This window comes from Pristiophorus japonicus, chromosome 1, assembly GCF_044704955.1.
Source record: "Pristiophorus japonicus isolate sPriJap1 chromosome 1, sPriJap1.hap1, whole genome shotgun sequence".
Lineage (NCBI taxonomy): Eukaryota > Metazoa > Chordata > Chondrichthyes > Pristiophoridae > Pristiophorus > Pristiophorus japonicus.
This window is the reverse complement of record NC_091977.1, coordinates 55,192,356-55,208,673: the sequence shown is the minus strand read 5'-3', so window position 1 is coordinate 55,208,673 and position 16,318 is coordinate 55,192,356.

Genomic DNA, 16,318 nt, shown 5'->3' with positions numbered 1-16,318 from the left:
AAGTCTGCAGGTGGCCATTTCACTCTCAAAAGCTGCGCAGAGTGGTTGTGTGAATGCTGGGTATCGGAGTCTACCTTGTCGAACCCCTCCGAATCTTATACATTTCAATAAGATCATCTCTCATTCTTCTAAACGCCAATGAGTATAGTCCCAAACTACTCAACCTTTCTTCATAAGTCAACCCCTTCATCTCAGGATTCAACCAGTGAACCTTCTCTGAACTGCCTCCAATGCAAGTATATCCCTTCTTAAATAAGGAGACCAAAACTGTACGCAGTACTCCAGGTGTGGTCTCACCAATACCCTGTACAGTTGGACCAGAACTTCCCTGCTTTTATACTGTATCTCCCTTGCAATAAAGGTCAACATTCTACTTGCCTTCCTGATTACTTGCTGTACCTGCATACTAACTTTTTGTGTTTCATGCACAAGGACCCCCAGGTATCTCTGTACTGCAGCATTTTGTAATTTATCTTCATTTAAATTATAATTTGCTTTTTTATTCTTCCTGCCAAAGTGGATAACCCACTTTCCCACATTATACTCCATCTGCCCACTCACTTAGCCAGTCTATATTCCTTTACAGATTCTTTGTGTCCTCCTCACAACTTGCTTTCCAACCCATCATTGTATCCAGCAAACTTGGCTATTGTAAGAGAAAAATTTGGCATTAGGGGTACCAGCGGGACAAGGGTTAAAGTGCTGGTTCCTGCACCGACCCATAAGGAGGTAAAAGGCCTCTCTTCGGCCTTGTACCAAGGCTCCAGAAGTTATTCATTCAATAATATTCCGATAGGATACGATGTGAGAACCTAAACAGACATTGATAAGACCTTGCGAAGAGGCTCGAGGCAGACTCACGGGCATCAAGGAGAATCAACAAATTCTGACCTAATGAAGTCATTCTAGTCACAGCCTAAGGTGGTCACGAGGGTCTTGGCCTGTCAATCCAAAGTAGCACTAATAAGGTAGTCCAATTATAGAAGTAGCACTAATAAGGTAGTCCAATTAGAAATCTAGGGAGCTCTTACCAGGGAACGGAGGGGTTTTTGAAATGTATAAAAGTTGTATGATTGTGCTGTTTGCGGCAGCGGCAGTCGGGAGCAGCGTCGAGGAGGTGCGTGGAGAGGCCTATAAAAGGCACAGCAGGGAGTCCGGGGCCCAGCGTCGGCGGCAGTCGGGAGCAGCGTCGAGGAGGTGCGTGGAAAGGCCTATAAAAGACGGGACTTGTGCAGCTACAGGGAGAAGGCAAAAAAGAAGTAGAAAGAAATCAAAAGGTGACGTCACAGCCAAGAGGGTAAGTGATTGGCTGGTGATTGGTGAGTAGTTTTTCTTTTTTCTCTTTTATATCAGTGAGTAACTTTTAACATTGTTGTTGCCAATTTAAGTGTATATAAGGGTTAAGTCATGGCAGGAGAGCTCGGTCGGGTGTTATGCTCCTCCTGTACCATGTGGGAACTCAGGGACACTTCCGGTGTCCCTGACGATTACGTGTGCGGGAAGTGTATCCGCCTCCAGCTCCTGACAGACCGCGTTGCGGAGTTGGAGCTGAGGGTGGATTCACTCTGGAGCATCCACGATGCTGAGAATGACGTGAGTATCACGTGTAGCGAGTTGGTCGTACCACAGGGAAAGGGTCCACAGCCAGATAGGGAATGAAAGACCAACAGGAAGAGCAGTGCAAGGAAGGTAGTGCAGGAGTCCCCTGTGGTCATCCCCCTGCAAAACAGATACACTGCTTTGGGTACTGTTGAGGGGGATGACTCATCAGGGGAGGGCAGCAGCAGCCAAGTTCATGGCACCGTGGCTGGCTCTGCTGCACAGGAGGGCAGGAAAAAGAGTGGGAGAGCAATAGTGATTGGGGATTCAATGGTGAGGGGAATAGATAGGCGTTTCTGCGGCCGCAACCGAGACTCCAGGATGGTATGTTGCCTCCCTGGTGCAAGGGTCAAGGATGTCTCGGAGCGGGTGCAGGACATTCTAAAAAGGGAGGGAGAACAGCCAGTTGTCGTGGTGCACATTGGTACCAACGACATAGGTAAAAAGAGGGATGAGGTCCTACGAAACGAATTTAAGGAGCTAGGAGCTAAATTAAAAAGTAGGACCTCAAAAGTAGTAATCTCGGGATTGCTACCAGTGCCACGTGATAGTCAGAGTAGGAATCGCAGGATAGCGCAGATGAATACGTGGCTTGAGCAGTGGTGCAACAGGGAGGGATTCAAATTCCTGGGGCATTGGAACCGGTTCTGGGGGAGGTGGGACCAGTACAAACCGGACGGTCTGCACCTGGGCAGGACCGGAACCAATGTCCTAGGGGGAGTGTTTGCTAGTGCTGTTGGGGAGGATTTAAACTGATATGGCAGGGGGATGGGAACCAATGCAGGGAGACAGAGGGAAACAAAAAGGAGGCAAAAGCAAAAGACAGAAAGGAGATGAGGAAATGTGGAGGGCAGAGAAACCCAAGGCAAAGAACAAAAAGGGCCACTGTACAGCAAAATTCTAAAAGGACAAAGGGTGTTAAAAGAACAAGCCTGAAGGCTTTGTGTCTTAATGCAAGGAGTATCCGCAATAAAGTAGATGAATTAACTGTGCAAATAGATGTTAACAAATATGATGTGATTGGGATTACGGAGACGTAGCTCCAGGATGATCAGGGCTGGGAACTCAACATCCAGGGGTATTCAACATTCAGGAAAGATAGAATAAAAGGAAAAGGAGGTGGGGTAGCATTGCTGGTTAAGGAGCAAATTAAGGCAATAGTTCGGAAGGACATTAGCTTGGATGATGTGGAATCTATATGGGTAGAGCTGCAGAATACCAAAGGACAAAAAACGTTAGTGGGAGTTGTGTACAGACCTCCAAACAGTAGTAGTGATGTTGGGGAGGGCATCAAACATGAAATTAGGGGTGCGTGCAATAAAGGTGCAGCAGTTATAATGGGTGACTTTAATATGCACATAGATTGGGTTAACCAAACTGGAAGCAATACGGTAGAGGAGGATTTCCTGGAGTGCATAAGGGATGGTTTTTTTGACCAATATGTCGAGGAACCAACTAGGGGGGAGGCCATCTTAGACTTAGACTGGGTGTTGTGTAATGAGAGAGGATTAATTAGCAATCTCGTTGTGCGAGGCCCCTTGGGGAAGAGTGACCATAATATGGTGGAATTCTGCATTAGGATGGAGAATGAAACAGTTAATTCAGAGACCATGGTCCAGAACTTAAAGAAGGGTAACTTTGAAGGTATGAGGCGTGAATTGGCTAGGATAGATTGGCGAATGATACTGAAGGGGTTGACTGTGGATGGGCAATGGCAGACATTTAGAGACCGCATGGATGAACTACAACAATTGTACATTCCTGTCTGTCGTAAAAATAAAAAAGGGAAGGTGGCTCAACCGTGGCTATCAAGGGAAATCAGGGATAGCATTAAAGCCAAGGAAGTGGCATACAAATTGGCCAGAAATAGCAGAGAACCCGGGGACTGGGAGAAATTTAGAACTCAGCAGAGGAGGACAAAGGGTTTGATTAGGGCAGGGAAAATGGAGTACGAGAAGAAGCTTGCAGGGAACATTAAGACGGATTGCAAAAGTTTCTATCGATATATAAAGAGAAAAAGGTTAGTAAAGACAAACGTAGGTCCCCTGCAGTCAGAATCAGGGGAAGTCATAACGGGGAACAAAGAAATGGCGGACCAATTGAACAAGTACTTTGGTTCGGTATTCACTGAGGAGGACACAAACAACCTTCCGGATATAAAAGGGGTCAGAGGGTCTAGTAAGGAGGAGGAACTGAGGGAAATCCTTATTAGTCGGGAAATTGTGTTGGGGAAATTGATGGGATTGAAGGCCGATAAATCCCCAGGGCCTGATGGACTGCATCCCAGAGTACTCAAGGAGGTGGCCTTGGAAATAGTGGATGCATTGACAGTCATTTTCCAACATTCCATTGACTCTGGATCAGTTCCTATGGAGTGGAGGGTAGCCAATGTAACCCCAATTTTTAAAAAAGGAGGGAGAGAGAAAACAGGGAATTACAGACCGGTCAGCCTGACATCGGTAGTGGGTAAAATGATGGAATCAATTATTAAGGATGTCATCGCAGTGCATTTGGAAAGAGGTAATATGATAGGTCCAAGTCAGCATGGATTTGTGAAAGGGAAATCATGCTTGACAAATCTTCTGGAATTTTTTGAGGATGTTTCCAGTAGAGTGGACAAGGGAGAACCAGTCGATGTGGTATATTTGGACTTTCAGAAGGCTTTCGACAAGGTCCCACACAAGAGATTAATGTGCAAAGTTAAAGCACATGGGATTGGGGGTACTGTGCTGACATGGATTGAGAACTGGTTGTCAGACAGGAAGCAAAGAGTAGGAGTAAATGGGGACTTTTCAGAATGGCAGGCAGTGACTAGTGGGGTACCGCAAGGTTCTGTGCTGGGGCCCCAGCTGTTTACACTGTACATTAATGATTTAGACGAGGGGATTAAATGTAGTATCTCCAAATTTGTGGATGACACTAAGTTGGGTGGCAGTGTGAGCTGCAAGGAGGATTCTATGAGGCTGCAGAGCGACTTGGATAGGTTAGGTGAGTGGGCAAATGCATGGCAGATGAAGTATAATGTGGATAAATGTGAGGTTATCCACTTTGGTGGTAAAAACAGAGAGACAGACTATTATCTGAATGGTGACAGATTAGGAAAAGGGCAGGTGCAAAGAGACCTGGGTGTCATGGTACATCAGTCATTGAAGGTTGGCATGCAGGTACAGCAGGCGGTTAAGAAAGCAAATGGCATGTTGGCCTTCATAGCGAGGGGATTTGAGTACAGGGGCAGGGAGGTGTTGCTACAATTGTACAGGGCCTTGGTGAGGCCACACCTGGAGTATTGTGTACAGTTTTGGTCTCCTAACCTGAGGAAGGACATTCTTGCTATTGAGGGAGTGCAGCGAAGGTTCACCAGACTGATTCCCGGGATGGCGGGACTGACCTATCAAGAAAGACTGGATCAACTGGGCTTGTATTCACTGGAGTTCAGAAGAATGAGAGGGGACCTCATAGAAACGTTTAAAATTCTGACGGGGTTAGACAGGTTAAATGCAGGAAGAATGTTCCCAATGTTGGGGAAGTCCAGAACCAGGGGACACAGTCTAAGGATAAGGGGGAAGCCATTTAGGACTGAGATGAGGAGGAATTTCTTCACCCAGAGAGTGGTGAACCTGTGGAATTCTCTACCACAGAAAGTTGTTGAGGCCAATTCACTAAATATATTCAAAAAGGAGTTAGATGAAGTCCTTACTACTAGGGGAATCAAGGGGTATGGTGAGAAAGCAGGAATGGGGTACTGAAGTTGCATGTTCAGCCATGAACTCATTGAATGGCGGTGCAGGCTAGAAGGGCCGAATGGCCTACTCCTGCACCTATTTTCTATGTTTCTATGTCTATGTTTCTATGTTTGGGGAGCATCTCCACTCACAGACGGCTGTGATGAGAGGTGTTCCCGGATGTTCGTAATAAAAGATCGTTATACTTTCTAAGATCTGCTAACTTCGAGAATTGCTACGTGGGCTGGGGCGAGCGTCGACCCTCTATATCAGAGGGTCCACTCGTGGGAGGAGAAGCCTTCCTGTTTTCCTCTTACATTCCCCTTACAGCTACATTACACTCTGCCCCTTCCTCCAAGTCATTAATATAGATTGTAAATAGTTGAGGACCCAGAACCGATCCCTGCGGCACCCCACTAGTTGCCGTTTTCCAACTGGAAAATGACTAATTTATCTCTGTTTTCTGTTAGTTAGCCAATCCTCTATCCATGCTAATATATTACCCCCAACCCGATGAACTTTTATCTTGTGCAGTAACCTTTTATGTGGCAACTTATTGAATGCCTTCTGGAAATCCAAGTACACCACATCCACTGGTTCCCCCTTATCCACCCTGCTCGTTACATCCTCAAAGAACTCCAGCAAATTTGTCAAACATGATTTCCCTTTCATAAAACCATGCTGACTCTGCTTGACCATATTATGCTTTCCCAAATATCCTGCTACTGCTTTCTTAATAATGGACTCAAGCATTTCCCAATGATCGATGTTAGGCTAACTGGCCTATAGCTTCCTGCTTTCTGTCTGCCTCCATTTTTAGCCGTCGCTAACTTTTCCAAGGTGTTAAGCTTACCGACCAGGCGGGCTTATCACCTCAAAATCGGCGATACCAAATTTCCATCCCTCAATTTCTAACATTATGGACCAATCTGATACTGTTGCTGCTCTATTTAATTGCCTGTGTTACACATTTCAGCTCTGCCCCAGATATTCTCTGATATTCAGTATCACTGGTCATTCCTGCACATAGACCCCACGTCCTTTACAATCAGCCATTCAGCCACACTGCCCAATATCTACTTATGCAGTATGATGATCAAAAATCGTAACAATGAAACACCCTCATTATAGGAACTCAATAATATAACCATCTTATGTGTTCCCCCCACCTGCCCCCACCACCATGCGCTTCTCCAGTCTTCTGAGAAGTGGACTGATTTACATTTTAAGGAGGCAAGATCGAATGCAAATCCACAAGGTAGTTTATTTTACAATTGTCACGTAAACAAATAGGGAAGCACCTGAAGTAAATCTCACCGCAATATGGCTTGATTCTGTAATCCTTCTCATAACAAATAAAATAATAAACATGCCACACATGCCCATCTAGTGAGCGAAAGCATGCACTTTTTTTGGGTGGCCATTTCTCTGAAATCAGACCAGCTGTCTAAGTTTAGGCAGCCTTGTTGACCCTGAACATGAGTTCCCCTGTTCATTTATCCCCTCTCTGGACAGGAAGTTCAGGGCTTGAGCTCAGTGGTTAACTAGTTGTGCCGACAATTAAACTGGCTACTGCTCCTGGATGGATGCACTTGGGGGCCGAAATTGATGAAGACCAAGGGCCACCCAAAGGACCACCAATGGCCGTCGAGATACCTGACGGTACTTTGGGCAGAAGTTTTGGCAAAAAGTCCTTTGAAAGGGTGTCCGGCGGCAAAAGAGGGACTTATGCTGTCAATCTGTGCGGCAGCGAGTGGGAGTTCTCATTCTCGCCGGCAAAGGAGCTTGCAGCCCAAGTGCCGCCGAGGATGGAGTCGGGCCCAGGGAGGGTCGAACAGCTGGAAATAAAAATCAGCAAAAAAAAACATCGGAACACCTTCAGGGGATCCGATCCAGGTAAGTCACTGTAAAGAAAAATAAAAAAAATGTTTACTAATTTTTTCTTGCAGGTCTTCATACTCACCATTGGGGATAGACCAGCTTCCTCGCAGCGGTCCTTCCCCGTCCTGGTGCCGATGCCAATGTGGCATCTCGGCGGGCAGGAGGTCACTTGCGCCACTTGGCCGCCCGCTGACGTCAGCGGGTGCTTCCCGGCGGTTCTCCCCTCCCGCCCGCTCCAGACCAAATGGAAACTCGCACAGGGTGGAACCCGAGGAGGAACGTCGGTGGATCTCGACGGCAATGGGCGGTAAGGCCATCAATTTCGGCCGCTTGGTAACTATCTTCTGCTGCTTTCAAAATGAATAGGTCATCCTGACACAATGGACTCTCATTGTCTGATCAAGAATACTGACAACATTCCACAAACTAGTCTGCCTGGCTTAGCTAGAATACAGAATGTATTCTGGCTGCAAAATAGATTTAAATGAACTCATTTTAATATAAATCGCACTCTGATTTTTCTGCAGTAGAATAATCAAACATTCCAAAATGCAAGTTTGTCTGACGTCAAGCCATAAATGAATGAAAAATCTCTGACAACACCAAAGACTTTGCACCTGAGCCTCTTCAAATTCTTTTTCCCTTCCATTCTGCTTGCTCAGGCTAATGCAGCACAGCCTCAGTCTCCTATTTTATTCTGAGCTAAGTTTCAAAGATCACATCTGATTCATCATTAAAATAATCTATTTCCACCTCCTTATTATTGTATGCCTGTAATGTATGTACATGCTGTTTGTAGCCACCAGATGGTGTCATTGTTGGAGGCCACTGAGCAGCACGCACATGGTGCTGCTCGGGTATAAAAGGCCAGCCATTTTGTGGGTCATGCACTTTGGGATTAAATAAAACACAGGCAAGGTCATACCTTGCTTAGTTAAACAGTACTCAGTTTGAACCTTTATTGCATACATAACATTTGGCAACGAGAATAAAAGAACCTTTCGAGCGATTCGTGGAGGGAGAAGGTTGGGCAGACTTTGTGAGCCGTTTGAACCAGTACTTCGTGGCCAACACAATGAAGAGGGTCAACGATGCAGGTCAGCGCCAGGCCGTGTTCCTCACTGTGTGTGGTTCAAAGATCTACAGTCTGATAAAGAATCTACTCATGCCTAGTGATCCAACAAAGAAAACGTACAAGGAGTTGTGTACATTGGTACGGGAGCACCTCAAGTCAGACGATGGCATCATCATCTCGAGATACAGGTTTTATACACAGGTTTGATCGGAGGGCCAGAGTGCGGTGGAATTCGTTGCCGACCTGAGACGTCTAGCGGGACCGTGCAAGTTCGGGACGGTGTTGGCAGACATGCTGCGGGTCTTCTTTGTTATCGGTATCAACCACGAGGTGATCCTGCGCAAACTTCTGGTGGTGGAGGAGTTGGATTTAAAAAGGGCCATCCAGATCACTCAATCATGTATGATAACAGACAGGAGTTTAAAGCAAATAGTGGTGAAGAACCGAACCTCGGCGAGTACTGTAAATGCGATTGATTCAGCGTTCAGCAGAACGGCACATGGCAAGGCCTATCCGGCTGCATTCGCGAAACCTGTGGCTGCCCAAAGTCCACCAGCGGGAATGTATCCGACTTCTCCGTGCATTGTGGGGGAAATCATCGACACCAGCAGTGCCGATTTAAGCAATATAGTTGCAAAAGCTGTCTGAGAGTGGGGCATTTCCAGCGCAAATGTCCACAGATGAGCAAGCGAGCTGCGACACACCACGTGGAGGATGAGAGTCAGACTAGGCCAGATCCGGATACACAATCTGAAATGCCAGAGGAGGAAGTGTATGGACTGTAATCTTTCATAACCAAGAGTAAACCAATTTTAATTAATGTTGTAGAATTTACCAATATCTCGCAAAGATTCCAGGTACCTTTCCCCTGCAGAGGAGAAGAATCCCTTTCAGGGCTTTTAAAATGAGTTTAAAGGGGCAGACGAAGCCTGCGGGGGATAAAAGGGGATGCATTCATGGAGACCCCCCCCCCACCCCGCCCCAGTGTTTGGACTCAGAGGAAAGGGAATTCAAAATAGACCTAAATTACAGAAGCTTGAGATCCCCTAAGCATATATGGGAAGGAGCATATCAATTTTAAGATTCTACAACATTTTGGCTGCGAAAAAGAGTTACCAAATACAGGAGGTGGGGCCAACTTCTGAAGCAAATTTGTGTATTAAGGATCCCAGGCTATTCACCCCCTAAGAGATAATCGAATTACCCAATCAAGCACAATGGAAATCATGGTCAGGAAACTGGACAATCCTAAAACAATGCAAAACCAGTGATAGCACATTCTCACACCCTAATCGAGTTACTGCTGACAAAGGAGACATTTGAAAATCAATGGACAGAACAGTTTAAACAGAGCCCAAGAGATTTGATGAGAGATAACAGAGCCTTTTTTTGGGATATATCTATCCCCCAGTTTTACAAGGAAAAACTAGCAGAACATAGACTGGAACTCGCACAGACTCGAACAAGGACACAGACTGGAACACAGACACAGACACAAGCAGCCTGCTTCCTCTACAGTGAAGAAATGGAATAGTGAAGGAAACTACCAGAACTCATCAGGAATTGACCGAGCAGGAGGCCCATGAAACGGAAGGTTGTCAGCAACCAAATTGACAAGCACTCTACATTCAACTTCTGAATGACCCAACGGGGGAGAAGTTACCAAAAGGGACTAACTAAAACTATTCCTAACCAAAGAAAGTGGGTACTTACCCCATACATCCAAAAATCAACTTAGCGCATCAACGGATGCACCCCAACCGAAGACTACGCAGTCCGAAGTCCTCTCCTCCGTCCGGGGTACGGCTCACCTAGAAGGCCAAGTGCAGCGAACCCTGAAACCGTGATTCACCGGCAACTGTCTAAAGGGATTGGTAAGCATAGCCCCTGAACCCCTAGAGCTATAACTTAGTTAGTTAGGGGAATTGGGAGGGGGGAGGCTGGGATAACGTATAAATATATCTGCATTCTCCTCTTTACCCCATTTAGAGTTAAAGCTGTATTCTTTTCCCCACAGGCTGCAATTTGACATTTTATTCAATGTGTTATACCCCTCAGTGTGTATTGGTCTGTGTGTGTTATTAAAGGTGTGCCTTTTACTTCTTTTTAAACACAATAAAGCCATATCTGCTTCCTACCTTGAAACCGATTGTCTGCCCAAGCCTGTCACAGTCCCTTCATAATTCCAGTGTCTCGAACCAAGGGTGTGGGAGCGATTCGGAACCGCTCATATAAGGTCAGAAGGGAAAGCTGACCCCCTGCAAACCACCCCTTACAATGTGAAGTTTAACGGGATACCAGTATCGATGGAATTCTCTACCACAGAAAGTTGTTGAGGCCAATTCACTAAATATATTCAAAAAGGAGTTAGATGAAGTCCTTACTACTAGGGGAATCAAGGGGTATGGTGAGAAAGCAGGAATGGGGTACTGAAGTTGCATGTTCAGCCATGAACTCATTGAATGGCGGTGCAGGCTAGAAGGGCCGAATGGCCTACTCCTGCACCTATTTTCTATGTTTCTATGTTTCTATGGATACAGGGTCGAGTCAATCGATCATGAACGAGAGGGCATTTAATAAGCTGTGGGATACTAAGACTGCGAGGCCCAGGCTGAGCCCTGTTAATGCCAAGATGCACATGTACACCAAAGAACTGATAAAGGTGATTGGCAGCGCACAAATTAATATGTCGCATAACGGTGCAGTTCACGAGTTACTGCTGTGGATTGTTCCAGGCAATGGCCCAATGGTGCTCGGCAGGAGCTGGTTGGAGAAAATCAGATGCGACTGGAACGACATAAAGGCGTTGTCGTCGGAGGAAGATACATGTGTTCAAGTATCGAGCAAGTTCCCCTCGCTGTTCGAACCGGGTATCGGCAATCAGGAAAACAAAGATAACCCCCTGTCTTCTTAAACCCCTTTCCCCTGCCTCCTCCATCTCACCTCAAACAACAAGTCTGAGGAGCTCATGGACTTTTTTCTTGCTTTCTTACCTCTTCCTCATCTATGGGCGACATCATCTGAAGAAGTAGATCATCTTCCACACATACATGCTCTACTTCTATACCACCTCTTTCAATGTCCTTGAATGCGCTACCATCTAATTTCCCGGAACTCCATTTTTGAAACCCTCAAATCAGGTTTACACCCCTGTTACAGTACTGAAACGGACCTTATCGAAATAACAAATGACATCATATATGATTGTGACAGTGCTAACAACAATAACTTGTATTTATATAGTGCCTTTAACATAGTAAAATGTCCCAAGGTGCTTCACAGAAGCATTATATGACAAAAAATTAAGCACATGAGGAGAAATTAGGGCAGGAGACCAAATCTTGGTCAAAGAGGTAGGTTTTAAAGGAGGAAAGAGAAGTAATGAGGCGGAGAGGTTTAGGCAGGGAATTCCAGAGCTTAGGGCCTAGCAACAGAAGGCACGGCCACCAATGGTTTAGCGAGTATAATCAGGGATGCTCAATTAGAGGAGCACAGATACCTGGGGGAGTTGTAGGGCTGGAGGAGATTGCAGAGATAGGGAGGGGAGAAGCCATGAAGGGATTTGAAAGCAATGATGAGAATTTTGAAATTGAGGCGTTGCTTAATCGGGAGCCAATGTGGGTCAGCGAGCACAGGGGTGATGGGTGAACGGGACTTGCTGCAAGTTAGGACATGGGCAACCGAGTTTTAGATTACCTCAAGTTTACATAGGGTAAAATGTGGGAGACAAGCCATGAATGCATTGGAATCGTCAAGTCTACAGGTAATAAAGGCATGGATGAGGGTTTCATCGGATGAGCTGCTCCAACCATCTTCTCAATCTTCCTCGCTGCCATGTAATGTCTGTAGCTCCATACTGTGGATGCCTGTGTGACTGCAGCTAATGCTGTTTAATCAAGAGCAGGTCACTTGCAGCCATCTTGCAGGTTGTGTGTGAGTGTGCTCTGAAGATATGACATTTGGCAGCAAGAATGGGATATAATCGGATAATACAAAGCTGAAATTTTTGTTGGTGAAAGATTCAGCCAGCCGACAGAGAGACTTTGAGAGCTTCTCTGTTTTTGGAAACAGCTACAAATCCGAGGTAAATTACGAGCACACTTGGTTAAACTGCCAAAGTCAAACTGGCTGCCCCTATGGGAGTTATAGGGCATTTGGGGGAATTTCAATGCAACCGCGAAAGTTTTAGAGTGTATGTGGATTGGCTAGAAATGTTTTTCATTGCAAATAATGTCATCGAAATTCCCGGTAATGAAGACAATAACCGGGCGATGTTGGAACGGCAAAGAGAATTCTTAGCTTAGGCCAGGCCTGAGTTGTATGAAATGCTGATAAATTTGCTTGTGCCTGACAAGCCAAAGGATACAATGCTGAAACAGATTCTAACTAGGTTAGAACAACAGTACAGCCCCGTTCCGCTAGAAATTGCTGAAAGTTATTGTTTCGGAATACGAAATCAGAAGCCTGAAGTAAATATCAGTGAGTACATTGTAGCATTAAAAAAGCTATCTATTCACTGCAATTTCGGAGACTTTCAGAATCAAGCATTGTGAGACCGCTTTGTTTGTGGGATGAAAAATGATGCGATCAGAAGAAAGTTATTGACGACGCCTAACTTGACTTTTGGTTTAGCTTGTCAGGCAGCTAGGTCGATGAGCATGGCCAACCAATATTCCCACGAATTTCATACTAATTTCAATCATCACACAACCCGAGGTGAATCGCCTGCAGGTTCAAAATAAAAGGCGGTGGGCCCCAAAGTTTGAGAAACTGGAAATGGGAACAGAGCATTGCTCAAAGTTGTCCATATGTGAAGGCAGAGTGTTTCGTCTGCAGGAAAACTGGGCATCTTGCAAAGGCATGCTGACTGAAGGGTAAACCAGCTTTCAAAGGTATGAGTAGAAATCCCCAGAGACTACATAGCTTGGAAGGACAACAACAGGACGAGAAGATGTTAGAGTTAAATGTCATCAGGAGCGCGAGGTTAACGGACAGCGATTCGAAAAGCATCATAAACCACATAGATGTTGCAGGATTCAAGATACCCATGGAAATCGACACTGGTGCATCTGTGAGTGTAGTACTGGAGTCGCTGTACCTCGACATATTGCGGGATTTCCCATTGGAGAAAGCCAAGATAGAGCTGTGAGGCTACTCGGGAGAGAACATTCCAGTGATAGGTCATATCACCATACCTGGACCCAATACCTGGATGTCATGGTACATCAGTCGTTGAAAGTTGTCATGCAGGTACAGCAGGCGGTGAAGAAGGCAAATGGCATGTTGGCCTTCATAGCGAGAGGATTTGAGTATAGCAGCAGGGAGGTCTTGCTGCAGTTGTACAGGGCTTTGGTGAGGCCTCACCTGGAATATTGTGTGCAGTATTGAGGAAGGACATTCTTGCTATTGAGGGAGTGCAGCGAAGGTTCACCAGACTGATTCCCGGGATGGCAGAACTAACATATGAAGAAAGACTGATCGACTAGGCTTATATTCACTGGAATTTAGAAGAATGAGAGGGGATCACATAGAAACATATAACATTCTGAGGGGATTGGACAGGTTAGATGCGGGAAGAATGTTCCCAATGTTGGGGAAGTCCAGAACCAGGGGTCATAGTCTAAGGATAAAGGGTAAACCATTTAGGATCGAGATGAGGAGAAACTTCTTCACTCAGAGAATTGTGAACCTGTGGAATTCTCTAGCACAGAAAGTTGTTGAGGCCAGTTCGTTATATTCAAAAGGGAGCTAGATGTGGCCCTTAGGGCTAAGTGGATCAAGGGGTATGGAGAGAAAGCAGGAAAGGGGTACTGAGTTGCATGTTCAGCCATGAACTCATTGAATGGTGGTGCAGGCTTGAAGGGCCGAATGGCCTACTCCTGCACCTATTTTCTATGTTTCTATGTTTCTATGCAAATATAGAAGATGTGTTCACAACACTGACAGGGGATCAGATTTTCTCGAAGTTGGATCTTATGAATGCCTACATATAGCTTGAACTAGATGAGGAGTCCAAGTCATGCACCATTCGAAATAAAGTAAATGAGTTGACGGCACAAATTATTACAAATGGGTATGATTTGGTGGCCATTACAGAAACATGGTTGCAGGGTGGCCAAGACTGGGAATTAAACATACAGGGGTATCTGACAATTCGGAAAGATAGACAAGAAGGGAAAGGAGGTGGGGTAGCTCTGTTAATAAAGGATGATATCAGGGCAGTTGTGAGAGACGATATTGGCTCTAATGAACAAAATGTTGAATTATTGTGGGTGGAGATTAGAGATAGTAAGGGGAAAAAGTCACTGGTGGGCGTAGTTTATAGGCCCCCAAATAATAACTTCACAGTGGGGCGGACAATAATCAAGGGAATAATGGAGGCATGTGAAAAAGGAACGGCAGTAATCATGGGGGATTTTAACATACATATAGATTGGTCAAATCAAATCGCACGGGGTAGCCTGGAGGAGGAATTCATAGAATGCATACGGGATTGTTGCTTAGAACAGTATGTTACAGAACCTACAAGGGAGCAAGCTATCTTAGATCTGGTCCTGTGTAATGAGACAGGAATAATAAACAATCTCCTAGTAAAAGATCCTCTCGGAATGAGTGATTACAGTATGGTTGAATTTGTAATACAGATTGAGGGTGAGGAAGTAGTGTCTCAAACGAGCATACTATGCTTAAACAAAGGGGACTACAGTGGGATGAGGGCAGAGTTGGCTAAAGTAGACTGGGAACACAGACTAAATGGTAGCACAATTGAGGAACAGTGGAGGACTTTTAAGGAGCTCTTTCATAGTGCTCAACAAAAATATATTCCAGTAAAAAAGAAGGGCGGTAAGAGAAGGGATAACCAGCCGTGGATAACCAAGGAAATAAAGGAGAGTATCAAATTAAAAACCAATGCGTATAAGGTGGCCAAGGTTAGTGGGAAACTAGAAGATTGGGAACATTTTAAACGACAGCAAAGAATGACTAAGAAAGCAATAAAGAAGGGGAAGATAAATTACGAATGTAAACTTGCGCAAAACATAAAAACAGATCGTAAAAGCTTTTACAGATATATAAAACGGAAAAGACTGACTAAAGTAAATGTTGGTCCCTTAGAAGATGAGAAAGGGATAATAATGGGAAATATGGAAATGGCTGAGACCTTAAACAATTATTTTGCTTCGGTCTTCACAGTGGAAGACACAAAAATCATGCCAAAAATTGCTGGTCACGGGAATGTGGGAAGGGAGGACCTTGAGACAATCACTATCACTAGGGGGGTAGTGCTGGACAGGCTAATGGGACTCAAGGTAGACAAGTCCCCTGGTCCTGATGAAATGCATCCCAGGGTATTAAAAGAGATGGCGGAAGTTAAAGCAGATGCATTCGTTATAATCTACCAAAATGTGGTGCATTTAGATTTCCAAAAGGCATTCGATAAGGTGCCACACAAAAGGTTACTGCAGAAGATAAAGGTACGCGGAGTCAGAGGAAATGTATTAGCATGGATAGAGAATTGGCTGGCTAACAGAAAGCAGAGAGTCGGTATAAATGGATCCTTTTCGGGTTGGAAATCGGTGGTTAGTGGTGTGCCACAGGGATCGGTGCTGGAGCCACAACTGTTTACAATATACATAGACGACCTGGAAGAGGGGACAGAGTGTAGTGTAACAACATTTGCAGATGACACAAAGATTAATGGGAAAGCGGGTTGTGTAGAGGACACAGAGAGGCTGCAAAGAGATTTAGATAGGTTAAGCGAATGGGCTAAGGTTTGGCAGATGGAATACAATGTCGGAAAATGTGAGGTCATCCACCTTGGGAAAAAACACAGTAAAAGGGAATATTATTTGAATGGGGAGAAATTACAAGATGCTGCAGTGCAGAGGGACCTGGGGGTCCTTGTGCATGAATCCCAAAAAGTTAGTTTGCAGGTGCAGCAGGTAATCAGGAAGGCGAATGGAATGTTGGCCTTCATTGCGAGAGGGTTGGAGTACAAAAGCAGGGAGGTCCTGCTGCAACTGTACAGGGTATTAGTGAGGCC